Here is a 15,177-nt window from a genome sequence, read left to right as displayed (position 1 = left end):
GCACCATATAAACCATGGTGCCACGATGATTGAAGCGTCAACACCAGCCATTGCCCACAAAATATGGCTTACCACCGGCGTGCCCCCCCCCCCCAGCGGGCCTGCAAAAAGGTTGGTGATCACTGCTATGGGCTCTAGCCCCAGATCTTTTGCAGACCTAGCAACGCCCCTGCTGCAGGCTAGCAAACCTTTGCTTAAAGCGATACAAGCCTCAAAACAATGAATTGCCCTCTGAGAAACTGCCAAAACATTAAAAAATTAAAATAACACACACCGCTGTGTACCAAAAACTCAGTTAAAGCTAGTCTTGTTATCCATTGAAATTCAGTGCAAAGTAGAGATTTCACTCAAAACCAATATTCAATACAGAAAACGCAATAGTTTCCTTGAAAAGTATGTAAGCAGTACAAAAATAGAATTCACAAAATGGTGCCTAGAAGCCAGATTGTAGCTTAAAGCACATGGCTTTGCACACACAAAGGAATACACAATGGAGCAGATTCCCCTATTGGAGGACTCAGAGGGCTTTAAAATGGCCGCCGATGCACATGGTGACCACAACAAAAGCCAGACCCCAACAAAATGGCGCATTTTCCCGCCAAAACTGACCAAGATGGATAAACATTTCAAAGTTCACACACAAAGGAAAAGAAAATGGCCGACCGTAGTCACATGGTAGACAACAACAACAAAAGGAAGTAGCAGACAAAAACCATTTTCCTGCCAAAACCAAAAATGTCTCCCCAAAAACTTACACATTTGAGATACTAAATTAACGCTTAGAGAAACATTTAAAAGTGTTAAAGTTACAAAAAGACACAACTTAGGAACACATGCTATCCAATGAAACAACCAAGCCACATAACCCACAATTACACGGCTGAAACATACCCTCAAACTCAGTTCACATCAGCTTTCACAGGAACGAGAGATACAGACAGTGAATGCTTGCATGTCTGTTCAGAACATTATAGTTCCCTTCCCCCAGGGCGTAGCCCCTTTCAATACAAAAACAACAATGCCTGCCCCTTCACTAAACTCATGGCATCTTTACAAACAGGTTCAGCTACTTACAAAACTACTCAGCCACACACACATTGCAGGCTGCAAATAATCCCAATTCATACATTTCTATTTCTCATATGCATTACACAGCATTACACACGCACACACACACGCACACACACACACAGATTCGAGATACAAATCACACACACAGGCACACACACCAGACATACGATCAAACTTCCAGCATTATTTCAAAAGACGAAAATTTGTTCTTTTGCAGAGTAGAGGCTCCCCAACATATCAGAAAGAAATGTCCTAGACTGGGATCCATTCTCCCTCCTTTTCTCACCGATGTGGACGGGGGTTCTGTCTGCTCCATAAAGTACCTGGCTCACCATTCTGTTAGCGAAATTTGGTTGTACGCAGAGCACACAGGCAAATCTCCTGTTTCCAATCATAATAACAATTTCGTCTAATGATATAAATGCATCTCACCTTTTGATCGTATCCATCCTCTGGTGTGTGCCCCAGCCAACCAACTAGACAAATAATCACATCCTCATCATTACAGTTCCAAAGACACACTGCCAGCCAGCCCCAGCTGTCTGCGTGAGTAACTTTATTAGCATATCAATAGGAGGTCCCACAGCTTGAGGGTTCGGCCTCCAACAGCCAATAACACCTCTTACAAAGCTTGTGACCTCACAGGATATCAATGACCATATAAGGATTTAACACAGGAAAATGCAACAACCAATGAACAATGACTACAGGAGTTTTATGGGTGTGTCTGAGCAGAGACAGGGTGCCTGTATGTTTTTAGAAGCCACATGGCTTTCAAACATTAACCCTGTCTCCAACCAGAACCCAAAAGACTCCCGTATTTCCGTTGATAGAAATCCCTATTATACATTGTTCCAGAGAACAATGTATACCTGGATTATTCTACTGTCTTTGTGGACGAGAGATTATCGGCAGGCGTACACTCATTGGGCCACAAATGTGTTGATCAGGCACACAGGGGCAACATGAGAGCACACTCGTTAAACCGATAATGTCTTTGCAGAGCGAACACATCCCCACCAGACGATCGTTCTGTGCATCGCACAGGGGCCCTTAGCTGGCGGACACGTCCCCACTCCACAAACATTTCTCTACATCCCCAAAGAGCTTTTCACTACCAAACGGATCTCAACCAGAGTTGGTCTGCCCCAGTCAGCTATTAGAGCGGGCTGTGATTGAACACACACTGGGAGACTTATGACAATACATTAATATAAAATTTTCCACAACATCACCATTTCCTTTTAAGTGAATTCTATTTTTGTACTGTTTACATACTTTTCAAGGAAGCTATTGCGTTTTCTGTATTGAATATTGGTTTTGAGTGAAACCTCTACTTTGCACTGAATTTCAATGGATAACAAGACTAGCTTTAACTGTGAGTTTTTGTACTTCTAGCATTGTGTGTTTTTAAATATTTTGGAGTTCCTCTGACAGCAATTCACTGTTTTGAGGCTTGTATCGCTTTAGCAAGGTTTGTATTGTATAGCCTGCAATATATGAAACTAGGCTTACCCTCCCCTCCCTTTTCCTGTACATTGATATGTAAATAAACCAGTTTGAGGGGTTTTCAGAGCTGGGCATGCAACAGGAAGTGCTTCTCAGCATTTTATGTATCCAAGGAAGTTGGTGGGGGGGAGCTTGGGGCCCTATGACACAAGCAAATGAGATTTGTGCTTGGAAGGACAATGGGAAAATACTGGCGTTTGAAAGTGTTTTAAATTTCCAGTTGTGTTTTTTTAGTTTTATACTGTAATACAGTTTTCGGTAGAGAGCAAACAGGAGGCATCCAAGTTATTGTTGGAATATCGAGGTACAGAGAGAAGCTGCAGTGTTTTGAAGCGGGCAAAAGTGCTCTGTGTAGATTCGTCTGGCGACACAGTGTACGGTCATACAGCGCAAAGCGCTTGTGTATGCATACACTGTGAGGGGTAGAGACATAATTCGGGGGGTGATCTGTGGTTGTTGACAAATCATTTGGCATAGTTAATAGTTGGTTGTTAAAAGAGTGGTACTCTGTAGTTCTGTGCCAAAAGTGTTGGGACAACAAGCCATAGAGTTGATGCCTTGTTTTCGTGTTTCTAGTTGAGTGACTAATAGTGGTTGTAGTCCCGTCAATCCACTGTAAAAGAAGGCACCGGGCGGTGGTCTCCGAAATGGGTGCAAGGGTTTCCCTGGACGCAGGGGTAAGACAATAAGCCGATTCGAATCGCCATGGGCAATGGCAGTCCGTGCAAGGGAAGGAATGCGAGGCTTCCCACAGTCAAACGAATGCACAGAGCATGGAGTCTAGTTCTGAGGAAAAGGCCATTAAACCCCAGAAAGATTAACATAGGTGGTCTAATGCCGCGTACACACAAGCGGACTTTACGGCAGACTTTGCCCGACGGACTTTATGATGGACTTTCTGAATGAACGGACTTGCCTACACACAATCCACCAAAGTCCGTCGAATTCGTACGTGATGACGTACGACCAGACTAAAACAAGGAAGTTCATAGCCAGTAGCCAATAGCTGCCCTAGCGTGGCTTTTTGTCCGTCGAACTAGCATACAGACGAGCGGACTTTTCGACCGGACTCGAGTTCGACGGATTGATTTAAAACAGGTTTCAAATCTAAGTCCGTCCAACTTTTGAGAAAACAAAGTCCGCTGGAGCCCACACACGATCGAATTGTCCGACGAAATCCCGTCCGCCGGGCAAAGTCTGCCGTAAAGTCCGCTCGTGTGTACACGGCATTAGGATACTATTTTGGGTATCCCTCTGGAGTTGATGTAGTGCGACTGCGGCTTCAGAAATCTGTAATGTTGAGTGAGTTGATGGATGTGTAGTACACGTTTGTGTGATAAAAAAATATACAGGCCTGTTTTTGAACTTTGTGTGGCTGGTCCATGCAAAGATTTCGAGATGCTCTTGTGCTTTTCAAATTGTATTCTTTTTCTATCGCTAAAAGAGTGAAGGCAGCATTCCATCTGGTTGTTTTTATTTTTTCATTTTCATTTTTGGGAACTATTAAATATCTCCCCCACATTTGTATCTAAATGTTTGTCTCATGTTTGCATGTGGTAACAAGATGTTTGAACCTACCGCGACAGCCCTCTTATGTGTCGCATGTGTTGTATTTTAGTAAAAATGTGAAAGTAAGATTTACAGAGGGTTTAGTTATTATCGGTTTTGTAGAATGTCAAGTGACAATTTGCCAATGTACACGAATGTTGTATTGTTTACCATTCTTTGAAGGATAGAGTAATAACTTTTGTTTATAAGTATCTTTTCAGGTCCAAAGGGTTTCTGAAAGTGTGTGTACAGGTGTATAAGAAGGTAAAAGTATCATAGGCTATTTCACTGTTTTGTTCTGCACCATTCAAAACCCTGCATGTCTTCCTCCAGTTTGTAATGAGAAGGGAAGAAATGGGGGGATGAGAGTGGTGAGAATGACACATTTTCAAACTATAATAAATAATACTAACCGCTCTAATTCTAGCCAAGTTTGTGACAGGTGACTGGGTCGTTGTAAAGAAGCTCGAAGAACGGGACAACAAGGATGAGAAGTATCTTCGTTAATTTATATTTTTTGTTTAATACATTTTGGCAAGGGTAACGATGAAAAGCATCCCAACTACCTAAGAAAGAGAACAGGACACATGGTCGGGTATTAGTGCCCCAGCGATGACGACGGTACATGCTATATGTGACGTTCATATTGGTGAGGAGTTTTGACAGACTAGTAAAATCCAAACAGACACCTGTCAATAGAACTTAACAAAACATTTCTAGAGGGTAAAATTAGTTATAATTTTAACAATAGCTCTGGTTCTTGCCAGCTTTGGTATCGGGATAACTAGGTAGCCCACAAGCGTGCTTCAACTGTAGTTTGGTATTAATGCGGATCTACAGCTTATAAGGTAATTCCTCTAAGGCAAGAGGTTCATGTGTGCTGGTGAAACTTGTCCCAGCATCTTATGTCGCGGCCGATGAGGATCTGATGGCGCGAGAGAAGGTAAGAATGGTAGGGACAGCTGGAAGGGAATTGCTTGTACACGGTGGGGGCTTGAGCTTATGAAACGCTTGAACAATTTCTCATCCATTGAGGATGGGATGTTTTCATGTAACTGTTGAAGCTACAAGGAAGTTCCCACAGTCCAAGGGGGTTTCTGGGAATTCATAAGTAAAGATTGTTATATCTGGATCGGGATAGTAGTGACAAAGTTCAGGCCCATATGGATAAGGCTTAGATCCCTGCAAGGCAAAGCCAGAGCTATAGCTAGTGAAGGTTGGAATTCTTTTAAGGGTTTGGGAATCTTGGGGGATTTTTTATTTTCCATCGGATCATGGTTGAAGAAAGTAGGGGCATATATACTCATGTTATTTTTATTTCTATTCCTTCTATATGTCGTGATGAGGTGCTCCTGTTGCCTGATTGGACGCGTGACCAGAGCCCGAGCAGATGGCCACATCATCCTCACTGAGATGAGACGCCTCGAAGTCCAGCCCACGTACAAGACACAGAGGATCCTAGACCGACCGGCGATTACTACAGCTCACCATGTCGTGCCCTCCCTAGAAGTCATTCCTCCTGAAGAGCAGAGTCGACATGTCAAGCTGTGTTTTCCTTTTTATGGACTGTAAGGACTGATACATTTCCTGGTGTAAGAAGAAGATCAAGATTCATCGAGGGACACATGGGAGGATATGACAAAGAGGAGGAGCTGTTGTGGAAAATGTTATCAATGTATGTTGTCAGATGCCCCCCCAGTGTCAGTTTTGCTGCAATACTCTCATGTGAGCGTATTCGCACACACAGACGCTGGTGGAAGACCATTGGATGCGGAAACCTTACTGTGGACATGGCAGATCTGTTTGCTCTTTTAGGGATGTTAGATTGTGCATTCATCAAGGGACTGGCCACCTCATGGCGACTGCATTAATGATGACTCCGAGCATACATGTCTGCGTACATGGGAACTATAGCATAACTATATGAAAATTATGGCCCACTGAGCCATGGTTTTGTATGGTTCGCATCACTCGTAACAATGGGAGTGTGCACACGGTCGTGTTCAAAGCCATGTGCTTGCCTAGTAGGACTGGCCAATCAAATTACTTGTCCTTGTGGTAAAAAAGGTGTATAAAAGAGTGAAGGTTCTGGGTTGGCTAAAAAGTGGCAGGAGAACCTGGGTTCTCTGAAGGTGTCTGAAACCTGCACAAACAGCCTGTTGCCTATTTTGTCTGTACACCTGTTGGATTGATTCTGACGTTTCAATAAAGTGCATCTCTCTGGAAGAATCGGGTTGCTGCTGGAAATAATTTGCATCATACTAATAATTTAATTAATTATCATCTACTCACTACTACATCGCTACATTGGTGCCGTTCAAGTGACCAGAAGAGCATTTTCAGGATTTAGTAACAGAAGTCGGTGGTGACAACAATCCTGTGAGATGACAGAAGACCGTGAGGACCCAGGAAGGAAGTTTTGAACCCCAGGACCAGGACCTGGAGAAGATTATAAGCCTAGGAAACCTATCAGTTGGTAAGTGTACCTTGTTCCTTATTCTCTAAATAGCATTTTTTTTTTCACAATGGCTTGGGTGTGTCTGGTGGTGACAATAGAACTAAGAGAAAGAATGTGAATTTGTGGCTGTTAAATTATATAAAAAGTCATGGGGGGCCTTATGGGATTCCCCAAGATAATAGACAGTCATGGAATTTAATGAAATGCTTTTTATCTGATAGTGTCTTTAATAAGAAAAGAAACGTAAGGGTATCATTATTCAGGGACTACTGTCTTGTTGTGCAGAATGAATGGAGGAGATTAAGGAGAAAAAGCAGCAAATTCTAGAACAGGCTCAGAGATACGAGGTTATGGAGAAAGAGTTATGGAGAAAGGTTATGGAGAAACACTCTCTGCCCGTTGTCTTAATTGAATAGCAGAGCAGCCATTGGCTCCCGCTGCTGTCAATCAAATACAATGACGTGGACGTCGGGGGGGGCGGGGTCGAGTCCGGCACTCTGTGTCTATTGACGCAAATGCTGGACTCGGGAGCGCGCCCGCACTGTAACCCCCTGGAAGAACCCTTCTCCTAGGGGTTTTCCAGATGCCAGGAGGAGCCGCGAGCACCACCGGGGTACCCCAGAAGACAAGGTTTGGGGCCACTCTGTGTAAAACGAACTGCACAGTGAAGGTAAGTATGATATGTTTGTTATTTAAAAAAATTTAAAAAACTAGGTTTTGGTAACCCTTTAAGTCGGGTAAATGAGGAATTGTCAGTAAAAATGCAAGTTGTTGAGAAACAGTTGGAGGAGTGTAAACATGCTGCTAACATTGCTTTTGATAAATTGGCAGAAAAATCAAGTTACACGCATCAAAATGATACCTCTAAAATAAAGCTCGATACCAAAGATTATAAGCCAATATATCCCTGGGATGAGTTATGCAGCCCCAAGCATACCAGCAGCTCCTATCATTACAACCACTGTATTGAACACTGAAAATTCAAGTGACGTTCAATTGATCACAAGACAATTAAAGCCACAGGAGATGGAAGCCATTGTAAGAGAGATAGGGCAGGATCCCCGCTATGATGTAAATAGATTCATTCAATGGTTTTGTGATTTGCAGAAAGTCAGAGACACATACAACTTGAATTTGGAAGACCTAGCTAGAATTTTGCAGAAAAGTGTAGGCAATGGATTGTGGGCACGGATTTTGCAAAACTGTGGCAAGCGTCATAAAACTAAGGATATTTTAAAGGAATTGTTGAAGGCATTGTATGGTGTGACAAAAAATGTGTCCTTGTCAGGAAAAATTAGATGAAGAATGAATGCCCATATGAACTTGCAGATAGAATTAGCAGTGTGATGTAATGACTGAGAATCCAGGTTTTGAACATGGTGGTTTGGTTCACAGGGCAATGTTATTAGAAGCATTAGATTGTGATGTCAGGGAAGGCATTTTATCTGCTACACCTAATCCTAATTGAGAGCGGATAATTTGTGGAGGTAAAAGTGCAGAGAGGACAGTTTTGCGGTTGATGCAGCTAGACTTTTTAGAGTTGAAGGTAAGCAAAATAGAGGTGATTTTAAAGGACCAATGAGAGGAAGAACTTATAACACTTCGGTTAGTTATAGAAGGCCAGAAACCAGAGGAAAGCCTTGCAAACAGCCTTGGGTGCCTTTTAGTGAAAAATAAGAAGTGAGAGAGATTGTTTGCAGGAGGAGCTATATAAAATACAGGAAGAAATGGAAAAAAATAAAAGCAGGAGGGGTCAAAGTAGCAGCAGTAGGAAAGGCTGTGCCACCCTCAACCACTGATTGTTAGGGGTCCTGAGCCCCCCACGCCCCTTCCTACCGATTCTTAACTGATTTAACATTAGACTCCTGGGGGCGGCCTACTGTTGATGTAACATTAAGGGGAACTTGTGTAAATGTGCTGTTAGATAGTGAGGCAGCTATTAGTTTTAACAAATCTGTTGTCCCTGGAAATGAGAAAATTAGAACAGGTGTCACTGGACATTCCATTAAAGCTCCTTTTGTGTGTGGTGTTGAGATGGAAATAGGGAGTGGGGGAGAAGTGGAAGTGTGACGTTGTTTGTAAGAAACAGGACATAATTGATGCTGAGGTCTGTGTAAAGCAGGGTCTGGTGGTTGACCTTGCAAATATGAAGTTGTGGATGAAGTCTGGAGATGACAGATTGGGTCATGTGTGACATCCTCCCATAGAATTGGTAAAAGCAGCAGTAAAGCATTGGCGGTGTGTTACGTGGAGATTGGGATTCCTGTTGGGATAGTCTGATGTGTGAATTTAAAGACATACTAGCTAAACATGCATAAGATTGTGATAGGATGAATATTTTATTGGAAGGATTTGATATGGCACAACTCAAGCAATACCCAGTTACAAAAGAGGCCATTAAACCTATAACAGAGGCTATAAAGCAATTGCAGGTGCAAGGTACATTAAAAAGGAGTGCATCAATATGCAGTTCACCAGCCTGGCCAGTTATCAAACCTGATGGGTCATTCAGACTGATGATAGATTACCGTGCCTTAAACAAATATGCTAAAAGTATGGCACCTGTGGTAGCAGCTTACCCTGAAATGATTGCCAAATTAACACCAAAAATGAAGTGGTTTACAGTCATTGATATCAGTAACAGCTATTGGAATTTACCCCTTGACCCAACATGCCAATACAAAACAACCTTCAGCTGGGCAGGCCTTCAATATTATTGGACAGTTCTTCCGCAAGGCTACAAAGACAGTGCAGCAATATTTCATTCACATATTCACAAGTTTTCAAAACCTGAAAGAATAATTTCATATGTTTATGACATTTTGATTGGGTCAGTCTCTATGGAGGAGCATGTGAACGATGTGAGTGAAATGTTACAGCTTTTGAGAGAAGCAGGTTTGAAAATTAACCCAAAGAAAATACAATTGGGGAAACAAGAAGTCCTATTTCAGCATGTTACTGTAGGACAGTCAATGAACAAAGGGTTGAACGGATAGGTAAGCTACCTTTGCCCACTGATGAAAAGTCTGAGACAATTCTTATGCCACGTACACACGAGTGGAATTTCCATCAGAAAAAACTTGGATGTTTTTCAGACGGAATTCTGCTCAAGCTTGCCTTACATACACATGGTCACACAAAAGTTCTCTGAACTTTCGACCGTCAAGAACACGGTGACGTACAACACTACGACGAGCCGAGAAAATGAAGTTCAATGCTTCCGAGCATGCATCGAATTGTTTCCGAGCATGCGTGATTTTTTGCGCCTCCGAATTGCATACAGACGAACGCATTTTCGGATAGGAACTTTTTCCGACCGAAAAATAGAGAACCTGCTCTCAATCTTTTGATGGCTGGAATTCCGCCAGCAAAAGTCCGATGGAGCATACACACGGTCTAAATTTCTGACCAAAAGCTCACACCTGACTTTTGCTGGCGGAATTTCTGATCGTGTGTATGGGGCATTAGGCATGACAGGTTTCTGCAGGTAGTTTGTGTAAGGATATTTTAGCTTGCTGTCCACCATTTTAGCTATAAGAATATGTATCCATCTTAGAATAATATGTATACGTGACGTCTATCAAAAGTTAGTTTCAAATCCTTGTAAATAACATGATTTCCCCGAAATGACGCATGAAGGTTTTTCCTTGTTGATAGTTTCTGTATGAAGAAATCATGTCTCATTTTTAGGTGTTTTTTAATCATCTGATGTATACGTAATGTCTGTATATTAATGAAAGGGTTGAACTTTCTTTGTGATGTCGTTTTGATTATATAAGTGATTGTCTACGGAAGTAAAAAGCAGAACATTCCAGACATTTGACTGTTGTGTCATTATTTTCTCACTGGAATGGTCTCCGGGCCTGATTTGGGTTTGAAAGAACACTCTAGGCAGATATGCTAGAGAAGAGGTTCACTTGCTCCTAGAAGAAGATCGTTAGCCCCCTAACAGAGTTTTGGTGGCAGCGGTGGGATGGTCATTGTTCATGAGATGATCATCATCCAAGATCATCATCCAAGTTTCTAAAGTCCGGTGAGTCTGATTTAATTATTATTATTTCTTTCACCGTGACTTTAGTTTAAAAGACCGTTTCCTTATATGGGGTTAACAGAAGGTGTAGTATTAAAAACATTTATGTAAATGTATGAATCTCGCAGAAGTCCGTTCGGGAGACGGAAGAAAGGGCTCTGAGTAGTCCAAAGGAACTCTGAGATAGTTCTAAAAAGAAAGGACTCTGAGTTAGTCCAAAGGACTCTGAGTTAGTCCAAGGGGTTCTGAGAAACCCAAAGTAATATAATATAGTACTGTAAGAAGTTTTATAAAGATATCTGATAGAGTGTCCCGGAAAAACCCAAACCTCTTTGCTTACCTTATCTATCGCTAATCGCTTAGATTTTATATATATATAAAGTAAGATAAGATAATCTGTACGTGTATTGTGTGGATTTTGTCGGACGCTGCGAGGTGAGGTGGCGTTCACCACTGTATTGTTATGGGTCAATCATCAGGGAAGAAGATTCCCCTTCCAGATGTAGGAGAGACATGTAAATGTTATGTAGCCAGAATATGTGGAACTGATTATGTGTATATTAACCCTTGGGTAGATAATCTGGCGGGATGGACTGAAGGCATGAGGAGTAGTGACCCGTTTCCCCGACAGGGTCAGAATGACATTTTTCATATGGACATGGTCAAGGGACTTTGTTTAGGGGATAGGGAAGCTTTCCCATATTATACGGGAGACCCCCAATGGGATAAGGAATATATGAGGAAAGGTGGGGAAAATTGGTTATTGTATGCCCCCTACTGGTATGAGAGAGCGGATAAGAAAATAAGAAAGAGAAGTCCAAATCCAAGGGACAAGGAAGCTCCGGGGTTACATGCTTGTGAGAAGAGACTTAAATTAGGTTTCCCGTCCTTAGTTCCATGTGCATCAGCTCTCCCAGTAGCTCCCTCAGTTGATCCCCCAGTTGTTCCGTCACCTCCACCTTATATACTGCAGCCAAATAAGGGAGCACCAAAACAAATATACCCCTCGTTCTCAAAAGAGAACATTGAGTTTTTGGCTGCAATTGCAGCAGTTCGTCCATTTGAGAATAGAGTGTCACCTGCAGAGGCATCTGTTTCCTCTGTATCCATTCCACAGCAAGGTGCAGTGGTGGGTCAGGCACTGCCTGTGGTCTTACCAGAGTCACAGGTTGCTGTCCTATCAGATCAGCCACTGCCTGTAGTTTCACAAATGCAACAGCCGATGGGTGCTGCCTCCTCCACAATGGATGAGGAGTTACCTGAAAAGACACCTGCGGGGGAACATAAAATAAAGATGCCCCGTGGACCTTTTAGGGAGGATCCGGCTCAGACCAGGAGTACAACTCAGAAAGTAAAACAAGCTGCAGAGAGTGAGATTGCACAACACGCAGTTTCAAAACAAACAGCTGACAGAAAGAAAGAGGAAGTAGCTACGCAGCTAGCAATGCAAAGCTTTCCTTTTCTGACTGTCGGTGACGTAATGGTGATAAAATGTATCGATATTGAAGATATCAATCGTATTGTCAAACATTGCCCCAAACCTTCCACATCAGCTTTGGGGGCAATAGCTTATTTAAAGAAAGCTTGTAAGGGTAGAAATTATACACAGGAAGATATAAGGATTATTATAGATAGTTTGGTGGGAACTACCTCCCCATGGGATTGGACTAAAGTGCCCACCATAGATGTTCTAGAGGCACCCACTACCAAAGCAGAGGCTTATTCACTAAACACTGTTGAAGGAAGGAAACTTATGTGGGAAGAGCTAGAGAAGGAAATGAAGAGAGTTTTCATAAACAAGTCGTCACTCCCTACTGCAGTAGCTTGCAAACAGAAATCATCAGAGTCAGTTTTGGAATTTTGGAAAAGATTTCAGGAGGTCTGGACACAAGATGCCGGACTCAATACTCAGGATGGAATGCACAGTCTTTTAATACAGACTTATCTTAGCAACCTGGCCCCTAAATATGCCCTTGTTGTGAGACAGCAGATTTCAGATTGGGCGACAAGCAGTATGACTGACTTTCAAAAAAAATTGACTGAAAAAGACGCAGCGGGGTGTTTTGACATTCCCAAGCAGACACCAGCACCGATACATTACCAGGATAATTTCCCAGGAAATCAAAGGGGAAACTTTTATAAGAAAAGGGGACAGGATAGAGGGGGTTATAGAGGTGGATATAGGGGAAGAGGACAGCCACAAAGAGGGGACTTCCAGCAGAGACAACCTAAGGCAGGGTGTTTTAATTGTGGGGACCCCGGACATTGGAAAGCTCAATGCCCCTGGTATGACCGAGAGTGTACAAATTCAGGGCCACCGGCTGCACCTACTCCCCCTCAGGCACCACCCCCAGTACAGCAGCAGCATGGTGTTAAGTACCCCGTTTCTTGGAAACAACAGCAGTCACAATGAAGCTGCCCGGAAGGTAGTATCCTGGCATTTCCACTTGTCTCTCATTCTTATCATGAACAGCCTATAATTTCATTGCTTGTAGACGGGCATGAGGTACCATTTGTGCCTGATTCAGGAGCGACATGCAGTACCATTAGTAAGGATTTTTATAGGGGAGAGATTGTGGATGCTGAGCCTTCAATGGGAATAAATGGGATACTCACCAAAACTTTTAAAACACCCCCGCTTTCACTAAGCACCCGTAGTGGTGCTGATTGTAATCTGCAACATTGCTTTAGAATTATTCCTGGTTGTCCCGTGAGTCTCTTGGGTAGGGACTTGCTGGGAAAATTGGGCATTACAATGAAAATTACTGCAAAAGGAGGATTATATGTAAAATCTGACAGGGTTCACCTTTTTACATCGCTCTCACACCCAGAAGAGGAAGATGTTAAATTGAGTGAGGAGGGAGTATGGTCAGTGAATCCTCTTGATGTAGGGTTCATTTCCTGTACGCCCTATAAAGCCACTTTGAAACCAGGAGCTTTACCTGTGTATCATAAACAGTACCCCATATCCAGAGAAAAAGAAGAGGGTATAGAGCCCATTGTGGAAGATTTCTTGAAGAAAGGTATTTTGAGAGAAATCATTTCTCCTTATAACACTCCTATCAATCCTGTTAAAAAGCCGGATGGCAGTTACAGGTTTGTTCAGGACCTTAGAGCCATAAACAACTTAGTGGTACCAATTGCCCCAATAGTGCCTGATGTGCCATCATTGCTCACCTCCATACCATCCGATGCTGAGTATTTTTCTGTAATTGACCTCTCAAACGCGTTTTTTTCAATTCCTGTGGACGAGGAAACACAGCCACTCTTTGCCTTCCGATTTAAAAATCGGACGCTGACCTGGTGCAGATTGCCCCAGGGCTATATAGACTCACCTGTTGTCTATTCTATTGTCCTCCAAACCACTCTTAGAGCTTGGACACCTGAACATGGTTCAGTCTTGCTGCAGTATGCGGATGATCTGCTACTCTGCAGCTTGACAAGGGAGGCCACCCTGGAGGATGGGAGAAATCTTTTGAAATGTCTTTTTGAAAGTGGTCATAAAGTGTCAAAAAAAAAATTGCAATGGTGTCAGAAAAGAGTTGAATATCTAGGGTTTGTTCTCACAAAAGGAGAAAGAAGAGTCAGTCATAAAAGAGTTACGGCTCTGATGGGTCTGCCCCGCCCACTCAATAGGAAGGACATGCTCACCTTCCTAGGTATGATTGGTTACTGCCGCCAATGGATACCTGACTGCTCTTACTATGACAATCTCCTGAGACAGGCCACAGGTTCAGATATGCCAGACTGTGTTAAATGGACAGATGAAATGTGTAATGCTTTTGTGTATTTGAAAAATGCTATGGTAACAGCTCCAGGACTCGGCCTTCCTAAATATAATGTGATGTTTTATTTGTATGCCAGGGAAAATTGTACAACGATGGCAGGTGTCCTCGCTCAGGAGCATGGAGGCAAGCTTCGCCCTGTTGCTTTTTTTTCAAAGGTGGTACCAGTACCAGTTCAGAGCATGCCCGCATGTTTCAGAGCTTTAGCGTCTTGTGCTATGTTGGTTGACATGGCAGCAACTTTCACTTTGGGCCAGGATACTACTTTGTATACTACTCATAATGTGTCCACATTACTGAGAAATATACATACGCAACATATGTCCGCCCAAAGGTTGAGCGGCTATGAGGTGATACTATTGTCAAATCCAAAACTGCATATTAAATATGCTTCCTCTAATGCAGGCCCAGCTCCAATTTTAAATGCACTGCTAGGATTAAAAGGAGAGCAGGATGAAGTGGTGCCACAACATGACTGCACCAACCTCATCCACCAAGACACATCTCCCAGACCTGACTTGTCCCCTACTGCTTTGCCAAATGTGCAAAATGTGTATGTGGATGGATCTTGTTCTAGGCCAAATGATCACACATATCATGCAGGATATGCGGTTGTGCAACTTCCAGATGTTATACTTGAGGCCAAACCTATCCCATATCAATCAGCACAAGCTGCGGAATTGATCACTCTCACCAGGGCATGCCAAATGTTTGAGGGTCAAGATGTAAACATTTACACTGACTCCAAATATGGGTATGGTGTGGTGTATGATTTT

At 42.8% G+C, this 15,177-nt stretch overlaps 1 pseudogene; it reads left to right on the top strand.

Annotated features, from left to right (window-relative positions):
- The window catches only part of LOC141102896 (uncharacterized), a 51,204-nt pseudogene extending 42,861 nt beyond the window's left edge, over positions 1–8,343 (top strand).
- Positions 8,344–15,177: the final 6,834 nt, after the last annotated feature.

Source organism: Aquarana catesbeiana, linkage group LG07 (assembly GCF_042186555.1).
Source record: "Aquarana catesbeiana isolate 2022-GZ linkage group LG07, ASM4218655v1, whole genome shotgun sequence".
NCBI lineage: Eukaryota > Metazoa > Chordata > Amphibia > Anura > Ranidae > Aquarana > Aquarana catesbeiana.
The sequence above is the reverse complement of the archived record's forward strand: the minus strand, read 5'-3'. Positions and strand labels throughout refer to the sequence as shown.